Source organism: Ambystoma mexicanum, chromosome 1q (assembly GCF_040938575.1).
Source record: "Ambystoma mexicanum isolate Mex_15411 chromosome 1q, UKY_AmexF1_1, whole genome shotgun sequence".
NCBI lineage: Eukaryota > Metazoa > Chordata > Amphibia > Caudata > Ambystomatidae > Ambystoma > Ambystoma mexicanum.
In genome coordinates, this window is record NC_090922.1 from 1,405,735,039 (window position 1) to 1,405,755,923 (window position 20,885).

Below are 20,885 nucleotides of genomic sequence, written 5' to 3' on the forward strand. Positions count from 1 at the left end.
ATGAAAAGATATTACCAAAACACTCATTAAAGACTTACCTGATTTCCACAAGGATTTCACCGCTCACCTCGGGTCGGTGCCTGTTCCCCGGCATTCCGTACCCCGGCCCCTATGGGGAAAAAGACACTAGCATTAGAACATTAATGCATGGACACAAGGGGAACCACTTATAGAAAAACTTACCTGGAAGCCAAGCAAGTTTGGTTCTCACCCATCTGAAAATCCAGTGACGTAACTGGATACCAACGCGCCCCTGCATCAGAAGCAGGATGGAGAGCTCGTCCTTCCAGACCCTAAGGTGAGACGCTACGGGGAAGCACAGAAGGGTTTTGAGGAGGGTGAGAGGGGTAAGTGGGAGGCCGATTGCATTACCCTGCAGACAGTTAACCCCCTATTCTCACCTACAGAAGGATACTTCTGCGAGTCAGACAAGCCAGATCTGGGGCCCGGTCCAGTCCGTCTTCCGAACCCTGCGCATCACCTTAGACGAGGTCACAGCAGCGCGAACTAGGCCAGCGCCCCCGTGGGAGTCAGGTGAGCGTTACAGAACGCAAAGCCTTCCTACAAATTCCCACCCAGGCGCTATGGAAACTTCTGAGACTGATCAGTTGGCCCAATTACTGGGGGAATTACGGGCCGAAATACATGCCGCTCGTCAAGAGACTAATGCCCTCAAGAGGGAATTAATAATATCAAAGGAAAGAACTGATGACCTGGCCAGACAGCTTTTGCAAGGTCAAGCTGGACAAACTCCTCTACCCTGTTCTGGAGGGAACCCCGCTCCTGTGGTTCCCAGTAACCCTGTGCAGATTAATCTACCTGGAAACATGCCGCTGGCCCCACCTGAACGCTTTGCTGGGGACCCCAAACGATTCGCCGTATTCATGAATCAGTGTCGTTTGCACTTCCTATGCAGACCTGGGGCCTTCCCTAATGATCAGACCAAAGTAGCCTTTGTATTGTCATATCTCAGCGGCAGCGCTGCCGATTGGTCAGTTCCACTGGTTACTCAAGATGACCGGATTCTCCGTGATTTTCAAGGATTTCAAGCAAGCATGGAAAGGTTATTTGCTCGACACTCTCAGGGGCAGGTTCTGGATGACGAACTTCTATCCCTGCGACAGGGCAATCAGGACCTCCTATCCTATATTGTAACCTTTAATAGACTAATTGTGGAAACAGGATGGCCAGAGGATAAAAGAGTCACGTTATTTTATCGAGGTCTACGCGGAGAACTTAAAGATGTCTTGGCCCAAGTTGTAAATCCGCCCCAAGAATGCACAGACTATATAGACTTAGTGGTCCAATTGGATCACAGACTTCAAAACAGAAAAACAGATCGGTCCAGGTTTGAGACCCGGGTGTTGGTCAAGACCCACGCTAACCCCAAGGGAGTTGATGTCTCTGAGCCTATGCAAATTGGAGGGGTTAAAGAACCCTTAACTCAAAAGGAACGTGAAAGGAGGCGGCAGTTAAAATTATGTCTTTATTGTGGGAACTCTGGACACTTTCTACGAGATTGCCTGGCAAAACCGCCCCGAAAAGCGGTAGGAGCTGCTGATAAAAACCATGAAGACTCTGTTTCGGGAAACGACTCAGCCCGACAAGCGTAGGGGTCCGCTTGCCGAGCTTGAAAACTAACTCTCAGACCTCGCATTTCATTGTGCCAATGGTTCTCGTAGATCCAGAAAAGCCTAAGCGGTTGCATGCAATAAAGGCATACATCGATAGTGGGGCTATTGGAAACTATGTGGATCGTGAATTGGCCTCTAGGATTAACCTCCCTCTCCGTCCTAAAACCAGCAAAGATGTCATCACCACAGTCGATGGAACTGAAATTGCCTCTGGACCGGTAACACATTCCACTACTGGGGTGACTCTTATTGGTCCTGACGGCCATCGGGAGGCAGTTGTGTTTGATGTAATCAAGGCTCCACAGTTTCAGGTTATTCTTGGAATTCCTTGGTTAGAGACACATAATCCTCGAATTGATTGGCGAGCTAAGAGAATAACCTTCCCGGATTGTGCACAAACATGCTACCCAGAAAACCTGAAGATTAATCTAGCATCTGTAACCTCTGCCTCCATGCAATTACCTCCGGAATACCAGGACTTTCAGGACGTCTTCCAAAAGGAACAGGCCAACACGTTACCTCCTCACCGATCGTACGATTGCCAAATCGATCTGGTGCCCGGTGCACAACCCCCTTGTAGCAGGATTTATGCCCTTACCGAACCTGAGAACCTGCATTTGAGACAATATTTGGATCAATACCTCGCCAATGGTTTTATTCGCCCGTCAAAGTCCCCGGCATCCTCGGCTTTATTCTTCGTGCCTAAAAAAGAAGGCGACCTTAGAACTTGTATCGATTACCGCGCATTGAACCAGATAACGGTTAAAAACCGTTATCCTCTGCCTCTGATTCCTGAACTCCTTGACCAGGTGAAGGACGCTTGCATATACACCAAGTTAGATCTCCGGGGGGCATATCATCTGGTGCGAGTAAAAGAAGGCGACGAATGGAAAACAGCCTTCCGTACAAAATATGGATTATTCGAATACCAGGTAATGCCTTTCGGGTTGTGCAATGCACCTGCTGCCTTCCAATTCTTCATGAATGATGTCCTTCGGGAACTCATCGATGTTTGTGTTGTCGTCTATATCGATGACATTCTAGTGTACTCCTCTTCGGAATCTGATCACAGAAAACACGTTAGGGCAGTTCTGGAAAAACTGCGCCAACACAAACTATTTGCTAAACTGGAGAAATGTGTTTTCCATACCACAGAAGTTGAGTTTCTCGGTTTCATCCTGACACCCAAAGGAGTCCGAATGGACTCAAGAAAAGTGGATGCCATCCTCAAATGGCCATTACCTAGCTCTGTAAAAGGGGTTCAAAGCATGCTCTGCTTTGCCAATTTCTATCGCAGGTTTATCCCGGAATTTTCACGCATAGTACAACCCATTACTGCACTCTTGAGGAAAAATAAACGTTTTGAATGGTCTAAAGAAGCCGAGCAGGCCTTCCAGGATTTAAAAGCTAAGTTTACCTCTGCACCTATATTGAAACACCCACGTCCAGATCTCCCGTATGTCGTCGAAACTGACGCATCCAGCCTAGCCATGGGAGCAGTTCTGTCTCAAAGAGATCCTGAAACCAACCGACTGCATTTTGGTCCAGAAAATTCTCGGCACCAGAGATTAATTACGCAATCACTGACAAAGAACTGTTAGCCATAAAGTCCGCTTTTAAAGCCTGGCGGCATTACCGCTTGGCGCTCGACATACCATCACAGTGATCACTGATCACCGGAATTTACAGTATTTGAAAACCGCCAAGGCTCAGTCATCACGGCAGCTCCGATGGGTTTTGTTTTTCGCTGAATTTGATTTCGTGATTACCTATCGACCTGGCTGCAAGAACGGCAAAGCAGACGCCTTATCCCGAATTGGAATGGGAGAATCTGATACAAACTCAGAACCAGTACCAATAATTCCCGAACAGAGAATTCTAGGCATGACTTTGTTACAGACGCTTGAAGACATTCAAGTCAGAGTGAAACAACTCCTGGACCCTACAGTCCTACAGGATTGGATACAAAAGTGATCAGACTTTACCATAGATAATGGTTTACCTTATTACCAAGGACGCTTATTCCTGCCGCACAAGGATTTACACGAACTAGTTATTTCAGGTTATCATGATACAAAAATAGAGGGACAACCCGGTATTGCCAAGACAATGGAAAAGGTGAAACGACAATTCTGGTGGCCCTCTTGGTGAAAAGATGTTAAATCTTTTGTGATGTCCTGTGGTGTTTGCGCCCAAAATAAAGGTTAAAAGAAAAGACCAGCCGGTCTCCTTCAACCTCTAGACATACCGCCAGCACCCTGGCACACCCTATCAATGGATTTTATTACAGACTTGCCTCCTTGTTCGGGATACAATACCATTCTGGTAATTGTGGATTTGTTTTCCAAAATGGCCCACTTCATTCCTTTGAAAGGTTTACCTTCAGCTTCTGTCCTAGCCAAAGAATTCCTCGAAAATATTGTTCGGCTACATGGATTCCCATCTATACTAATCTCTGACCGGGGAAGCCAATTCATTTCCCACTTCTGGTGCAAATGTTGTCAAATGGCACAAATCGACGTAAGATTATCGAACAGTCACCACCCTCAGACCGATGGTCAGACCGAGAGGACAAATCAGACCGTTGAGCAGTACTTACGGTCTATGTTACAGCAATCTGAAAGTAACTGGAAAGACATTCTTTGGATAGCCGAATACGCATATAATAATTCGGTACACTCTGGAACTGGCCATAGTCCTTTTTATACCTTGTTTGGACATCACCCTCGAACCTCAAACCTTGACTCACCTCAGAACCTCGGAGTGCACGCAGTAGAACATCTGCATTCTACCATTACCCGAGCCTTCAAAGAGGCAACCACGCATTTACAACAAGCCAAGAGAAAATACAAGGAGGATACTGACCTACATCGGAGTGAAGCACCTCCGTATCAGATTGGGGATCAAGTGTGGTTAGCTACCAGACATTTACCGCTCAAAGGGCCTCGAACTTTTAACCCAAAATATCTGGGACCTTATTCTATTACGGCAATAATTAACCCAGTAGCGGTTAAACTTGATTTACCGGCTAATATGCGAATTCACCCTGTTTTTCATGTGTCACTTCTGAAACCAGTGGTCCCCGGAACCCGACTACTCAAACCTCCAGAACCTATTCAAATAGATGGGGAACCCGAATTCGAAGTGAAGAACATTTTAGATTAAAAAATGTTTAGGTCAAAGCTTTTCTACCTAATTGATTGGAAGGGGTACGGACCTCAGGAGAGGTCGTGAGAACCCAGTGACCATGTGCATGCACCTCGATAAGTCAGGAAATTCCACTGACTCTTCCCAAACAAACCAAAACCCTCGGAGGGAACAACCTTGGGAGGGGCCTTGGGGGGGAGTGCTGTCACGATGCCCGCTCCCGGGGAGCCGGCTCAGGCCCTGCGTCCCCGAAAGCGGACATCAAGTCCCCGGGGAAGGTCCCAGCAACCCCTTATAGGGGCCCTTTGGACAGCGTCCTGGCGCCTATGGCGCCAGGCTCATAGAAAACGTCAGTCCTGGCGCCATAGGTGCCAGGCTCTTTATGAAAGTGTTTGGGTGCACTTACCTGATGCAAACCATGCTGCAGAACCCCGGCCTCCTTGAGGCCTGAAAGGAACTACTTTACCTGTGGGACTCATTTACCACCCGGGCGTGGCCAGGTAAGGATACATACCTGATTGGAGGAAGGACACATTCTAAGAACTTCTTCCAAGGCTATTTAAACCACACCCGATCAGCCACACGTGCTTCGCGTTGTTCTGCATCTAGCAGCTGGACGCTCACCGTGTCTGCTCCTGCATCTTGACTTCTGCCACTCCTGCCAGCATCCTGAATCACCTGCAAAGGAAGGGAACAAGAGAACAGAAGAAGGAAAAGGCCTCACCTGCTAAATCTGCATCCCAGAGACATTTCGCCGACAATCCTGAAAAGGAAGACATTTATTTTTAAAAGCACATTGCATCGATCGCTGCAGCGCCGCATTCTACTCACCTTTCCAGGGCGCCTCCATGTTCAGCAGCGACCATCCGGATTCGCAGTCGCGCCCCCGCGCCTAGGGAGAAAAAGACAAGAACAAAGGTGAGAGAAAGAAGGGAAAAGGGAAGCTAAAACTCCATGTCAAGACTTACCTGTTGGGTCATTCCCCTTTCATTTCGGGTCCGCGCCGCATCCAGGCATTTTCGGACCCCGGCCACTAAGGGGTAAAAGACATCAGCGTTAATGAGTGAATGAAAAGACATTACCAAAACACTCATTAAAGACTTACCTGATTTCCACAAGGATTTCACCGCTCACCTCGGGTCGGTGCCTGTTCCCCGGCATTCCGTACCACGGCCCCTATGGGGAAAAAGACACTAGCATTAGAACATTAATGCATGGACACAAGGGGAACCACTTATAGAAAAACTTACCTGGAAGCCAAGCAAGTTTGGTTCTCACCCATCCGAAAATCCAGTGACGTAACTGGATACCAACGCGCCCCTGCATCAGAAACAGGATGGAGAGCTCGTCCTTCCAGACCCTAAGGTGGACGCTAAGGGGAAGCACAGAAGGATTTTGAGGAGGGTGAGAGGGGTAAGTGGGAGGCCGATTGCATTACCCCGCAGACAGTTAACCCCCTATTCTCACCTACAGAAGGATACTTCTGCGAGTCAGACAAGCCAGATCTGGGGCCCGGTCCAGTCCGTCTTCCGAACCCTGCGCATCACCTTAGACGAGGTCACAGCAGCGCGAACCAGGCCAGCGCCCCCGTGGGAGTCAGGTGAGCGTTACAGATGAGTGCGTTGAGGGGGATGAGTGCGTTGAGGAGGATGAGTACGTAGAGGGGGATGGGTGCGTAGAGGGGGATGAGTGCGTAGAGGGGATGAGTGCATAGAGGGGACGAGTGCGTAGAGGGGACGAGTGCGAAGATGGGGACGAGTGCGAAGATGGGGATGAGTGCGCAGAGGTGGTGAGTGCGCAGAGGTGGTGAGTGCGCAGCGGGGGTGAGTGCGCAGAGGGGGTGAGTTCACAGAAGGGGTGAGTGCGCAGAGGGGGTGAGTGTGCAGAGGGGGTGAGTGTGCAGAGGGGGTGAGTGTGTAGAGGGGGTGAGTGCGTAGGGGGGTGAGTGCGTAAAACAGATGAATGCATAGTACGCATGTGGGCATAAAGCAGACGAGTACCTGGAGCAAACGAGTGCCTGGAGCGCATAGAATTGCATGATGTATATAGTCCGGTTTGGAATGCAGAGAACGTTTGAAAGAGCATATAACCCATCATATCACACCACCACGCTTACTCTCTCCTTTACATCACCACTCAACTAGAACACAGAGGTACTTTGACACCATTTGGTGTAACCGTTCTCATACCAACATCCACCGCTTACTCCACATCATTCTATGTAAACACTGCTGGTTTCACACCCCCAGCCAGGCGTTCTCCTCAGGCCTAATGCAGCCACATCCGTCCTTTCAAAGTTCACATCATTCTATGTAAACACTGCTGGTTTCACACCCCCAGCCAGGCGTTCTCCTCAGGCCTCTTCCAAGATGGCCGCCGCCTTTATTGTTTACTGTGTTGCCTAGCAACACTGTACTTCTCCCCCAGAGGGTCACCGGCAGGCGGAAGCCAGCCCACTTTGAGGAAGGCCCAAGTGAGCAAGGCCCCTTCCTGTTTGCCCCGTTCACTCACTTCATCCCGACGCTTGAGAGGGCAGGAGCCCCCTCACCGTGCACCTGATGCACCACCCGCGTCCCGCCGCCTATCTACAACACGGACTGCAGGAGCAGACGTGCATCATCTGAAGCCAACTTCAGAAGCGCGTGGAAGTGCCCAGCTGATCCCCCCACCCGTGGCAGGTGAGCCTTAAGCCCACCGGCGGTGCGCACCCACGCCGTGCCCCCTTTCGTAGGCACTCGGAATCATGTGCACTACGACACGAGTTCCCGATTCCAAGATGGCCGCCGCCTTTATTGTTTACTGTGTTGCCTAGCAACACTGTACTTCTCCTCCAGAGGGCCACCGGCAGGCGGAAGTCAGCCCACTTCGAGGAAGGCCCAAGTGAGCAAGGCCCCTTCCTGTTTGCCCCTGTTCGCCACTTTGCGCCACCAGCCCGGCAGAGTGAAACCTCCTGCAAAGTCGGAGGAGCAGTTTTCATTCGGCTACCAGTGAACAACTCCCATGAGTACATATCTGCGGTTACATTCTAAATTGCACAGCAAACAACCTTCCTTATCCTGCACTTCAACTTGACTTATTTCCAAACTGGTATCTGCTAAACTCCGAACTACCACCACTGCCTATTATGACTAGCGCCCAACGATATTTGCATAGCTACCACCCTGCCCCATTGCATACAATTGGCTCCTGATTATGTTACCCTGGCCTGTCATGCCTATGGTCGCTAACGGGCCACTGTAACTGAGTTGTGCCTTATGGTCGCTAATGGACCACTGTAACTGAATTGTGCCTTATGGTCGCTAACAGACCACTAAAAACTGTGTTGTGCCTTATGGTCGCTAATGGACCACTGTAACTGAGTTGTGCCTTATGGTCGCTAACGGACCACTGCAACTGTGTTGTGCCTTATAGTCGCTAATGGACCACTGTAACTGAGTTGTGCCTTTGGTCGCTACTAGACCACTCTGATTGTACTGCGCCCTCTGCTCGCTAACAAACCACTCTCACTGTGTTGTGCCTCTGGTTGCTACTCGACCACATTGACTGTGTTGGGCCCTCTGGTTGCTGGCCAGATACTACCCAAATCCACACCCAAACTATGCCAGCCTGGCTAATACTCATCATGTTCCCCTTTTGCATTATGCCTGACTGCACATCATGCAGTAGAAATAGCTATATCCCATTCAGTAATGGACTCGCCAAGCTTGCCTGTCCTAGACATCACCCCATTCCTTGCCCTACACCCTTCCTACCTTCCCTACCTCCTTTCTCCCACAGCGCCTCCATAGACCCTATTACTAAAACGAGCGCTACTTTAGGTAATACCCCACGCAGCCTCGTTACAGATGACCACTCTGTCAACATCCTAAACTTGCGCAGTTCAATTGAACATTGCCCTGTAGCCTACCCCAACATCATGACCCGTAACGACAGACTAGGTTGTAGACTCCCTACCCTACTTAGCAAAATGACCACAAATCATATCACTAAAATCACCAATAAAAACACCATTGCAAACTCTGTGCCACTCAAAGGAGCCCTACTCAATGTTAGATCCCTTGTGGCCCACCCTACGGAAATTGCAGACATCATCTGCTCAGCAAACCTGGATTTCCTAGCCACCACAGAAACTTGGCTCCATACTGCAGCAGGCCCCTCTCTATCTCTTGCAGTTCCAGACAACTGCTTCATCCTCAGGGCCGCCAGACCGGATGCCCGTGGAGGAGGTGTAGCACTCATTTTCAAATCCTCGCTTGACATTAGACCGGTGACCGCCCCTCCTCTAAAGTCCTGCGAATATTTATCAATCAAAATTCAAACTTCCCCCAAGAACTCCATTACCTTGGACCTATTATACAGACCCCCTGGGTCCATAGGTTCATTCGAAGAAGACATAACCACCCTCATAGCCGAAAAATCCAAACCTCTATCACAGAATATTATCCTCGGTGACTTCAACCTGGGTTACAATGACCCTCATGACATTCCAGCTTCCTCCCTCGCCAATGTACTTGGTGAACACAACTACACTCAACTTAACACCTTACCCACAAATCAAAAAGGCAGAACCCTAGACTGGCTCGCTGCCCATAACTGCAACATCATCTGCAGGGACCCACAACCACTGATATGGACTGACCACTTCCTACTCTCATTCGACATTAGTACTAACAACCCCCTCCACAGACAACACCCGCCTGCACCAGCATGCCTGACGAGAAACAAACGAAACATCACCAGTGAAGCCCTCATCCCACTGGTTCTACCTACCCTTAACATGATCCCTAACACATCAGACCCTACCCTTCTAGTAGACACCTACAATAACGTCATGACCAATGCTATTGACCGTGTTGCTCCACTAAAATTACGTAAAAGTAAACCTAAAGCACACCTCAATTCTTGGTATACTCCAGAACTCAAAATACTAAGAAAAAATAAGTTCAAAATGGAAACCCTCTGGAAAAAGAACCCTTCCGCGGAACAAAAAGTCAATCTCATAAATGCATCTTCCCTCTATAAAAAAGAAATTATCCGCACTAAAAAGGAAGCCTACAACACAAGAATAAGTAATGCCAGCTCCAGTACCAAAGAGCTATTCACTATCCTGAAGCAGCTAGAAAACCCCAATCCACCTATGGACTCGTCTGTGAAGGACCAATCTTGGTGCACAAATATCCAAGATGCCCTGGCAAACAAAATTACTGGCCTACAAACTAAAATCAAACACAAAAGACTTCAACTCTCTAATAGCAGCCCCACCTTTAGCACCATCATGCCCAGCCCACCTAACACCCCTAACACCAACCAGGGATTCACCTTCAAAAACGTAACCGCACTAGAAGTGCAAAAAATCATAACTTCCCTCAAACCATCAAACTGTAAAGGGGACAGCTGCCTTGCACAGATCATAAAAGATGCTGCTAGACACCTCGCCCCCTTCATTTCCAAGCTCATAAACGCATCCTTCTCCACTAATTTGGTACCCAACAATCTGAAACAATCATGGGCCCTCCCGCTTCTAAAAAAACAGACTCTGGATCCTTCCATCCCCACAAATTACAGGCCCATTACAACTGTTCCCTTCTTGCTAAAAATACTCGATAGAGTTGCTTACCTGCAAATTCAGCATTACCTAGAGTCTAACCAATTACTCGGATTGCGTCAGTCCGGCTTCCGGCCTCAGCATGGAACAGAAACCGCTCTTGTCGACCTTAAAAGTCAGATTGACAAAATCAAAGATAAGGGTAAGGCTGCCATGCTACTCCTATTAGATCTCTCAGCGGCCTTCGACCTGGTTGACCATAAAATACTCTGTAACCACCTCTCCTCTGCCGCCCACTTCTCCCCCTCCGCTGTCTCGTGGATACAGTCCTTCCTAGCCAACAGAACTATGAGGGTCTTCTCTCTGGAGGCAGCAGCAGACCCTATCCCCATATCCTGTGGTGTCCCACAAGGATCATGTGTCTCACCCATCCTTTACAATATCTTTACAAAGCCCCTCTTCGATAAACTGGACCGCCTGGGTGTCATCTACACAAATTACGCGGATGACACCCAGATACTCCTCACTATCTCGGGCAACTACGATACTGATGTAGCTAGGATCAATGAAATCTTCTCCGTCATTCAGGCATGGATGGCCACACATGGCCTCAGCCTCAATGACGAGAAGGCCGAACTGCTCATTGTTGGCTCACCGAATAACCTACAAAAATTAAGTCCTAACTACTCTAACATCATAATCAATGGCAACACCATCCTGGTCGCCAAAAATGTGAAAACACTTGGCTTCTATCTTGATGCCAACGTTAACTTCACCAAACAAATTAATGCTACTGCCTCTGCCACGGCATATACCGGAAAACTCATTAGAGCCTGTAGACCATTTCTCTCCCCTTACAGTTGCCTCATACTATCCAGAGCCCTTATACAATCGAAACTAGACTATTGCAATAGTCTCTACCTAGGTGCCAATCAAGCGTCAATTAACAAGCTCCAAGTCCTTCAAAACAATGCACTTCAGGCAGCGCTAAATATCCCCAGACGTGAGCACATCTCAGCCACCAGAACTACACGCAGATGGCTCACCATCCAACATAAAATCGACCTAAAAACACTTTGCCTGACGTATAAAGCTCTCAACAATCTAGCACCCCCATACCTGACCAACAAACTCACCATGAAACCGTCCGTTAGAACCACAAGATCTTCCAACACCTTATGCCTTACAGTGCCTAGATTTAACTCCAAAAGAGCCGCAGGCTCGAGCTTTACTGTCCTCGCCCCCCAACTCTGGAACTCCTTGCCACTGAGCATAAAAGCATCCAACTCCTTCCAGTCATTCAGGAAACTGGTCATTGGGTGGCTTCTGACAAATAGCCAACTTTGAAGTCAGACCTAGCTATATAATGTATTGACTGTTTATTCTTCACTTATGTTACTACTGCGTGCTTTCACCCTCAATGCCTGTATATAACTGCTATTTAAATTGTTCTAGCTTCACTGTTTATTACCCTGTACCATGCCTTGTAACCTTGTACTAAGCGCCCCTATACTCCTGGGTCCGGAGCGCTATAGAAATAAATAAACAAACAAACAAACAAAAGGAATGCTCCGCTGTGAAAGATTGACTTTATAAGCTTAGTAGAATTGACATCCCATCAAGTGGCGTCTTAAAGTGCTGTACTTTGGGGCTGGGCTTTAGAGTACAAGGACCGAAGCTGGGACTGCCATGGTGAGGGTTTAGAATAGAGAGATGGGCTATAGTGCTGGCCTTTCCTCTGCTCCTGGGTGGGCAGGGGTTGGATCAGCTGGCAGTTAAGGTTTTTGGGCAGTATGGGGACACAATGTGGGGACATGACAGATGTAGACACCAGGCCCCAGGACATCTTCATGCTTTGTGTATTGGGGATAAACAGTACACAGTGGGAGAGAGTCTACCCACTATCCTCAAAGCCGAGTTAGTTTGAAAGCTGATCATATTAGGTGGCCTAGAAATCACCATGAGCACTTGAATTGTAGCATGTACTGGATTGGGAAAGCTAACTTGCCCCCCCGCTCCCCCCATCTTGAATATTGTGTCCCATCTTCTTGCTGGTCCACAGGGAAGGGAGTTCCAAAATGGAAGACTCTCTACCAGGTAACCCCTATCATGGACTTTAGCAAGGGTGGGCGATGATCGGGAAATACAAAATTCAATTGCCACATTTTATGTTAGGAGAAACGGCTCTATGTTAATGGAGGAAGGAGGTTGGTAAACTCAAGTGAAATGCAACTGTGAGAACTCTGGAATTGTTTGCTTCAGTTGACCCAGTTCAGGGAACCGCAAATAAAAGCAAGCTTAACTGCCAAAAGTAGCATCAAATGTGACTGGAAACATAGGCCAAAAATGGCTGTGTGGGCAAAGCCATCAGCTCTGACGGTTCAGCGATGCTTACTTATGAGATTGCAGGAAAGTGTGTGGGCATGGTAACAGCAAAGGCTTCGCTGCAATGCACCATGTGACCCGTATCCTTTGCATTTTTTGAAGCTTTGCAAGTCTTGCTGTTGAACTTTGAGTAAGCCTTAATTTCTGCAAGAGGGAAAGAACTCTGGCGAAAAGTGACACTTTCTCAATGAGATCTTGATGGCCGTCTTGTCGGGTTCCTGCTTTAAAGACTGTCCTGCCCCTGATTCACGGTTCATCGCTCCAGCCTGCTGCAATGGAACTCTGCTGAGTTCACTCAGCCCTCCTTCTCCTGGTGGTACAGAAGGGTGTTCTGGTATAGCTATGAGCATTGGTATAACTGCTGAATCTCTATGAATTGAGAACACCTAGCACCGTGACTGTGAAATAATTGAATACAGACAGCTTGCTACCATTAAACTATTGAACAGGCTGCCCTATTGCCCCTATAACATTGTGCTCCACTTCAATGCACCTTTCACAGGCTGGCTGATGAACATGAGCCCGTGCATGAAGCAGATGATCGACAACATAGTAAACGCACCCTTGATGGGTGCCTTTTTTTGGGGGCGGGGGGCGGAATCCCTAGATATCAGCCCCTAGATGCACACGTTTCAAAATAAATAAATAAAATATCCCCTCCACATGCCAGCTCTTCCTCTCTAGCCAGTTCCTTTTGTCCCTGAAAACCCATAGCTATGCTTTTGGCCAACCAGTTGATTTACGCCATACATGCACCAAATACCAAATCCAATAAAAAGGGTTCCATGGTGAAACAGAGATAGCTGCCTACACTACATGCCTAATGTAGCAACCAATTGCACAATGCTATCGGAGCCAGTAACAACATGGTATTTTTTTATCTCCAAACATTGGGGGTCATTCCGAGGTTGGAGGTAAGTTTTGTTTTTTACCGGCATGGCGGAAAGAGCGAGTCCGATCTGGTACCACGCCGCTATTTACAGGCTATTCCGACCTTGCGGGCACAAGCTTTCCGCCATGCCGGTAAATCCCCTAGCGGGATCCCGCTAAAGAGCACGTTAAACCCCTTACCGGCATGAAGCGAGACATTCTTAACAACACCGACCATCGAGGCTTCGCCGTCCGTAATTAGCGGTGACCGTAATTTACGGATACCGTAAAATACGTATACTGCTAATTAACGGATACGGAAATTACGTCATCGCACAGGAACAGGAAGGAGCGTGGCGGCCATCTTTAAAAACACAATCCATTTCCATCCTCTCCAGGCAGCACCCTTGGGATGAACCTGAACCTCGGAAAAGGCCTACACAACTGCCAGCTATGCCCAAAGCACCGAAGAAGTCAGCGGACCGCCTCCGCAAGCAGCGCTTCAGCCCCGAGGAGCTGCAGGCCATGGTGGGCCACCTGGAGGAGCACGCAGATGTAGTGTTCAGCAGCGACATGCGCAGAGAGGCAGTGGTCCGGAGAAAAAAACATATGGGCAGAACTTGCCCAAAGGGTGAGCGCAGTAGGCACCACCCCCCACACCCCAGGGACTGCCGCAAATGGTGGAACGACTTGCGGTTGAGGGTGCGGAGCATCCTCGCAGCCAACCGTAGCCAGGCACTGCAGACTGGAGGTGGACCAAGTTCACCAATGAAACTAGCGCCATGGGAGGAGACATGTGCTGCATTGATTGGCACAGAATCAATCGAGGGCGTCGGTGAAATGGAGTGTGGGGCACCGTCGTCTGCTGATGGAGGTGAGTGTCCAAAGTCAACACCGCCAATGGCAAATATATGCTGAATACACTTCCAAGCCCCGTCCAATGCACCTTGTCATACTGCCCTCCACCCATTCTGATAATGGCAAGACAACTGCCACCAAGGGACAAGTGCTACCACATAATGCCCACCAACCACAGTGCAGTAACTAGCACATCCCAAAAAGCACACTGTGCAGCAGGCTTGGTAGTGTGCGAATCAGACTGCACATGACCAGGCCAGGATTAGTGACTCCCACACCTGCGTACATATCTGACACACCCGTAGAAACCAGTGATGTAGTAACGGCCAAAATGCCACCAATCCAAAATGACTGAAATGTGAATGCTGCCATTAATGACATTAGCGTCTCATACAACCACTCATGTTGTACCTTTGTTCTACACCCACAGGCAGTGAGCATGAGGGCGATGAGCCTGAGAGAAGCTGTCCCACCACATCCAGTGCCAAAGGCAGGGACCACCGCGTACTGGCCAGGAAGGACAAAACCACCACAGCTCCTCCAAGGCCCATTGAGGTTGCACCACCCCCATCCCTCACTGCATCAGTGCCTGCAACAATCACCACACCAAGGTCAGAGGAGTCCAGCATCTCTGGGGAGCTGGCAGCCATGGCCCCTCTGCAAATCGTGGACAGCCCCTTGTCCATCTGTGGGGCGTCAGAGGAGGACTCCTACCCCACTGTATACACCCCCGAGCCCTGCAATGTCCCCCAGGTGTCGTGCAGTGACTCTGGGGAGGGTGACACACCAGTCCGAAGTGCATGTGGCGATGCACCGGGAGACGCAGATCCCGTGCCCAGTACCCCATTCGAGGCCCTGTTAGGGCATGTCGACCCAATCCCCTGCAGGGATGATACGCCATCCCAGGAAGCACTACGTGCAGGACAGCTCACTGCCCTCATCACTGACTTCAATGAGGACAACCACCAGGGCAGGTTGGGGTTACTCGAGGAGCTCAGGCAAATGCGTCAGGTGTTCACGGAAAGCACCAACCGTGTGTGTGAGGCTCTTGGACGCATTGCAGACACCCTTGTGGCAGCACGTCCCATTCATGCGACTCAGCAGGAGGACACCCCCTCAACCAGTCCCCCCACCCCGGCAAGCCCAGCGCGCCGCTTGCTGCGTTCTCAGCGGCACAGGAACATGCCCCCCCCCCGGGCACCGGGAGCATGGATCAATAGACAATTCTGCCACATGTGGCCTCAATGTGCCACAAGGGACTACTGTTGCGGAGCTGGGGGGGAGGGGGATGAGGGTGTGTATGGGAGTTGGGGGGAGGGGGGTGAGGGTGTGTATGGGAGTTGGGGGAGGGGGGTGAGGGTGTGTATGGGAGTTGGGGGGAGGGGGGTGAGGGTGGAGGTTTTGTTGTTCACGTGTGAACCTACTAATACAATACACCGGTTGTGCATAAAAAATATCAGAATGGACATTGATCAATGTGCATGTGTCTTTTAATGACTCACAGTGCATGGTGTACATGTATCCCCACAACCAGTGCCTGATACCCTGTCATCCTGACACCCTCAGATGACTTGAGTGTCTGAAATATTTTCCAATCAATGATTGCCACACAGCCCATCCCTCCTGTGCATCTGCACTGTGATGTTGTCCTGCCAATTCTTCATCCACCCCCTCATCATCATCTGGTGGTAGCAGTCCCAGGTCAGGGGGCAGTGGCACGTTCCAAAGGATGCACATGTTGTGCAGCTTTACACATGCCATGGTGATCCTGGCCACCTTCACGTGGCTGTTGATGAGTGCTCCACCCGAACAGCTGTGGCAACAAAATGGTGCCTTCAACAGGCCAAATGTCTGCTCTATGGCCACCCGTGTATGGGTATGGGCTCGATTGTAGTCCTCCTAATGCCTGTTCTGTGGGTTGCGGATAGGGGCCATGACCCACGGCTTCGAAGGGTAGCCACCATCACCTGCATGGAAGGGGAATGAAGGTAAGTGTTTGTACATTGATGGTGGCGAACTGTAGCAGTCTTGCATGGCAGCTGGTGATTCCTGGCCATACACACATGTCCCTGGTTGCATCAACCCCATTACTGGCCCGGCTATGTGTCCTGTGCCATGGAATGATGGAGGGGTAGCTTCTTCAAGATGTCTTATGGTGTGCACTCACATCTTGTTGCACGTGCACCGTATATGCGTGCAGCAGTGTTGGCCTGAATTCATTGATGTGTTGGGTTCTGTGAGATTTGGTGGCAGGGGGTGTTGACTATAGTCAGTAGCATACTTGTCTTACTGCACTGATCAGTACCATGTTGACTTGCACCACTATTATGGGTGTGCGGAACCAGTGACATGCTGCTGTATCCCTGTTGGGCTCACTTCTATGCACTCCCAGGGACGTCTGTCTTGTGTGGTGGGATGCAGGAAGCTGCGATCTAGTGCATATGCAGTGCATGGTAAAGGATGCCCTTACAGTGTGTGATGTCCGCCGATGAGTGGTGCTTGTGTTGTGGTATTGGGTCAGGTTACCTGTCGGACGAGTAGTGTTGTATTTTCTACATTCTAGCATCGCTGTGAGGTTAGGCAGTCATGTGCCATATCGATTGCCTTGGGGCACTGTGTTCTGTGGGGTGCACATCGTGCACCGGCGTCAACATTCCCACACAGGTGTAGTATGCACCCCCCCTTTCCCACCAAGTTGGGGTATGCATCCACCCTACTCATGGCCCCAATGCGCTGCCATGGCTCAATCAGGTGACTCACCAAGCAGCCAGGCACGTTGTCCAGCATGTTGCTCCATATAGCGTGGTAGCGTGGAGTTCCGCAGGACCAGGGGGTCATGTGTTGATCGGGGGTATCGGGCACAGCAATGTGTGTTGGCTTTACTGGGATTTCATACCATCTGGACGTCAATGGAGTGGCATTGCTTACGGTTGCGATACGCCACCTCCATTGCATGTGGAAAGAACAATTCCACGTGGGTGCAGTCGAGGGCACCTATGCAATTTGGCATGCCTGCCAGTGCATGCTAGGCAACTTATGTATCCAATATCTCCTGGGGTGTCCGGGGTAGGGATATGTAGTCCCTTGTGTGTTTGATGAGGGCATCCAGCACTTGGTTGAGTATCTGTGAAAATATGGCCTGTGGTATGCCATGCATGTGCCCCACTGTATGCTGCTACGTGCCTGTGGCAAGGAAGTGGAGAACAGACACTACCCTGAGTAGAGGGGGGATTGCAGTGTGGATTTCTATGAGGCTCACTATGTCGTCATGTGTCAGGTCCACTATGGTGGTGATGGTGTCCCGGTCAAGGCGGTACAGGGTGTGGATCTGCTCTGGTGTGAGGTTGAAGGGGGAGGCTCTGATGCAAGGGATTGGGGGCTGCCGGCGTGGTAATGGTGGCTGCACCGGTAGTGCATACTGGGCATGTCTCACCCTCCTTCTCCTCCTGTGTATCCTCTGTGGTGGGGGCTGTGGTTGTTGTTGCTGCCTTGCAAGCAGGGCCTCCAACTCCAGTAATCCTGCTACAATTGGTATCATCTTGGTGTGGGAGGGGGTGTGGTGAGTGGGTGTGCTCATTTTGTGCTGTGCCAGACTCCATTGCCTGCAACTCTGCTGATTGAGTGCACCTGTGCCTCTTGGAAACACTGCTCAGGGTTCTTAACACCTTCTCTGCAATGCCAGTATTTACTCCGTGCCGGTAAGGTACTGTGCGGCCTTGTAGAGGCCGTTTTTTGCATGTCCGCATGACTTGGGATCAGCTCTGGTTTACGCCATGCCGCTAATTTCGGCATGGGGTGTCGTGCACGTGCCACAAGACCGCTATTTATGGCCTTGTACTTTACGGCGCCGTAAATAACGGTCCAGAGGGTCAGAATGGCCCGTAATCCTTTACCAGCATCGTTTTTCCCTTAACGTCATCTTGGTGTGGGAGGGGGTGTGGTGAGTGGGTGTGCTCATTTTGTGCTGTGCCAGACTCCATTTCCTGCAACTGTGCTGATTGAGCTGTGCTGTGCTGATTGAGTGCACCTGTGCCTCTTGGCACAGGGTTCTTAACACCTTCTCAGCGATGCCAGTATTTACTCCGTGCCGGTAAGGTACTGTGCGGCCTTGTAGAGGCCGTTTTTTGCATGTCCGCATGACTTGGGATCAGCTCCGGTTTACGCCATGCCGCTAATTTCGGCATGGGATGTCGTGCGCGCGTCACAAGACTGCTATTTATGGCCTCGTACTTTACGGCGCCGTAAATAACGGTCCGGAGGGTCAGAATGGCCCGTAATCCTTTACCAGCATCGTTTTTCCCTTAACGCCCAACTTGGAATGACCCCCATTGAAAATCTCCTACTCGTTCTTAAACAGGTTTTCTAGATAATCTCTATTGTGAATGGAGGACAGCACAGGGGCAATGCGCTGGTCTTGGAAGCAAGAATACGCAGAGCAACAGAGATTCGAATCCCGTGCTTAGAAACCGAACTCCGGTACAGTATTAGGCACGTTGTAAAAAAGCAATTAAATAAAAATATCAACGTCAACAATTCCTGGCTTCATGTTGTGCAGGCATTATTCAACCAGGTGCACTGTACCCATTCCACGTCCACCCCATTGCATATGAGCTATCTGTGCAATCGCGGGGGGGGTCTTTGTTTATGCATGCCAATAATAAAGCAATGCTTGCAGAAAGATACTATTCCGTAATTACATGAGAGCAAACTTTGCCCTGGTGCTAATACTATTCCGTAATTACATGAGAGCAAACTTTGTCCTGTTGCAATACTGCAGGAAAATGTATCTTTTCTGTTTGAGGGACGTTTTTGCCCTGGTGCTTATACCCTGCCAAACTGCACTTGTCATGGTGCAATAGTGTTCTTATATAACCCAATGTTTTTAAAAAAATAGGGCCAACTCTGCCCTAGTGCTAATACCAGAGGTGAATCCTCCCCTTTCCCGGCAAAGATTACTATGCAGTATTACCGCTCGTGGGAAATCCATCAAATAGCCCCATGGAGATAGCCCCATGGAGAACAACCACTAGGTTAAGACCGGCCCTAAATAAAACTTGAAAAAATGTATATTGTCTGTAATACTGGCCACACTCAGAATAGGTATGACATCAAGGGAGAGTGATTTCATATGTGACTGCACCAGGGGTGTACATGGTACCAAAAGAGTCCTTGGCAAAGCTTTCAAAGTGCCTCCATATTACACTGTGCAAGCAATCCCCATCCCCTCTAAGTAGGGCTTGGAGGCTCTGCCAGCAGAACATTGTGAAACGATTTCCTCCCAGTTGTAGTTAAACATAACAGAAAACTGACATCTTACATAAGAGTGAGCAATAATATACTGGATGAATTATAAATGAATAGAGATGGAAGGGAGAGGGATGGGTGCTTGGGGGACAGGGGAAGAGGAGCAGAGAAAAAGAGTTCCCACAGAAAAGAGGCCCATGGTGCAGAGGCCCACAGGGAAATATCCACAGCTGGATGGCAGCTGGATTTGGCATCACATTAACCATACAGTCAGTGCTAGCTTGCCCTAAGAGCCTAGTAGAGCCTAGCTGGGCTTCTATTCGTGCAATTTCCGAGGACTGTCCTTTGGTCTCCCTCCAGCTGATGTTAGGAGTCCTGTATTCGCCTCAGTCCCAAAGTACTCAGTGCTATCATTCAAAAAACAACTAACGCTATTCGCAGCGTAAAGGGTTTGTTACGAGCCGGGTGGATTTTCTGCCAAGGAATATAGCACCTCCACTAGCGGATTTGTTTAAAAAACTGCCCAATTTAGGTTTGGCACCAGGCCCAATGCTAACACAGTGGTATTCCTGAAATACCACTTTGTTTAATGTTTTTTTTAGATTCCAACCCAACGTACGCCCAGATGCAAACTCAAGAGAGCCGGAGGCTCTAGCTTCTGCGTCACTGCGCCCAGCCTTTGGAACGCTCAACCCGGCCATATGAGAAATGAAACATCACACCTTGCCTTTCGAAAACTCTTCAAAAAACGTGGCTATTTTACAAATATGCATAACCTGTTCACCATACTTTTTGTTGCACCTGTACCAGAGCAGTGATACCTTTGGATTTGGGCGCTACATAAATGCAAAAATAAATAAATAAACAAACCCACATAGCATGGGTAAGATGGTGAGCGGGAAGGCATCCGAGATGGCATCATTGTCACCCTGTGACAGTGGCACAATCTAAAAACCTGTTTCACTGTATTGATACAATGCACCTGGCCTCCCCTGCTGTACAAGAAAAAGAAAAAAAAACTAACTATGGGGTCAAATTCAAAGGTGCAGATGGCGGTAAACATTGGCTGAATTCCATTTGGGATCTCTGACTCATGCTTCCTCCAGCAGTGCTGGTATTTCCATTTGGGAGCTATGACTGATACCTCCAACAGGATTGGTATTTCCCAACTTACATCTGAATTTAGAGGGACAAAAAAGAGA

The 20,885-nt window shown here is 49.3% G+C and overlaps 1 protein-coding gene across 1 annotated transcript in view; it reads right to left on the reverse strand.

Annotated features, from left to right (window-relative positions):
• LOC138548298 (vitamin D3 hydroxylase-associated protein-like) overlaps positions 1-20,885 on the reverse strand; it is a 428,655-nt gene that overhangs the window by 34,725 nt on the left and 373,045 nt on the right. The window lies entirely within an intron of this gene.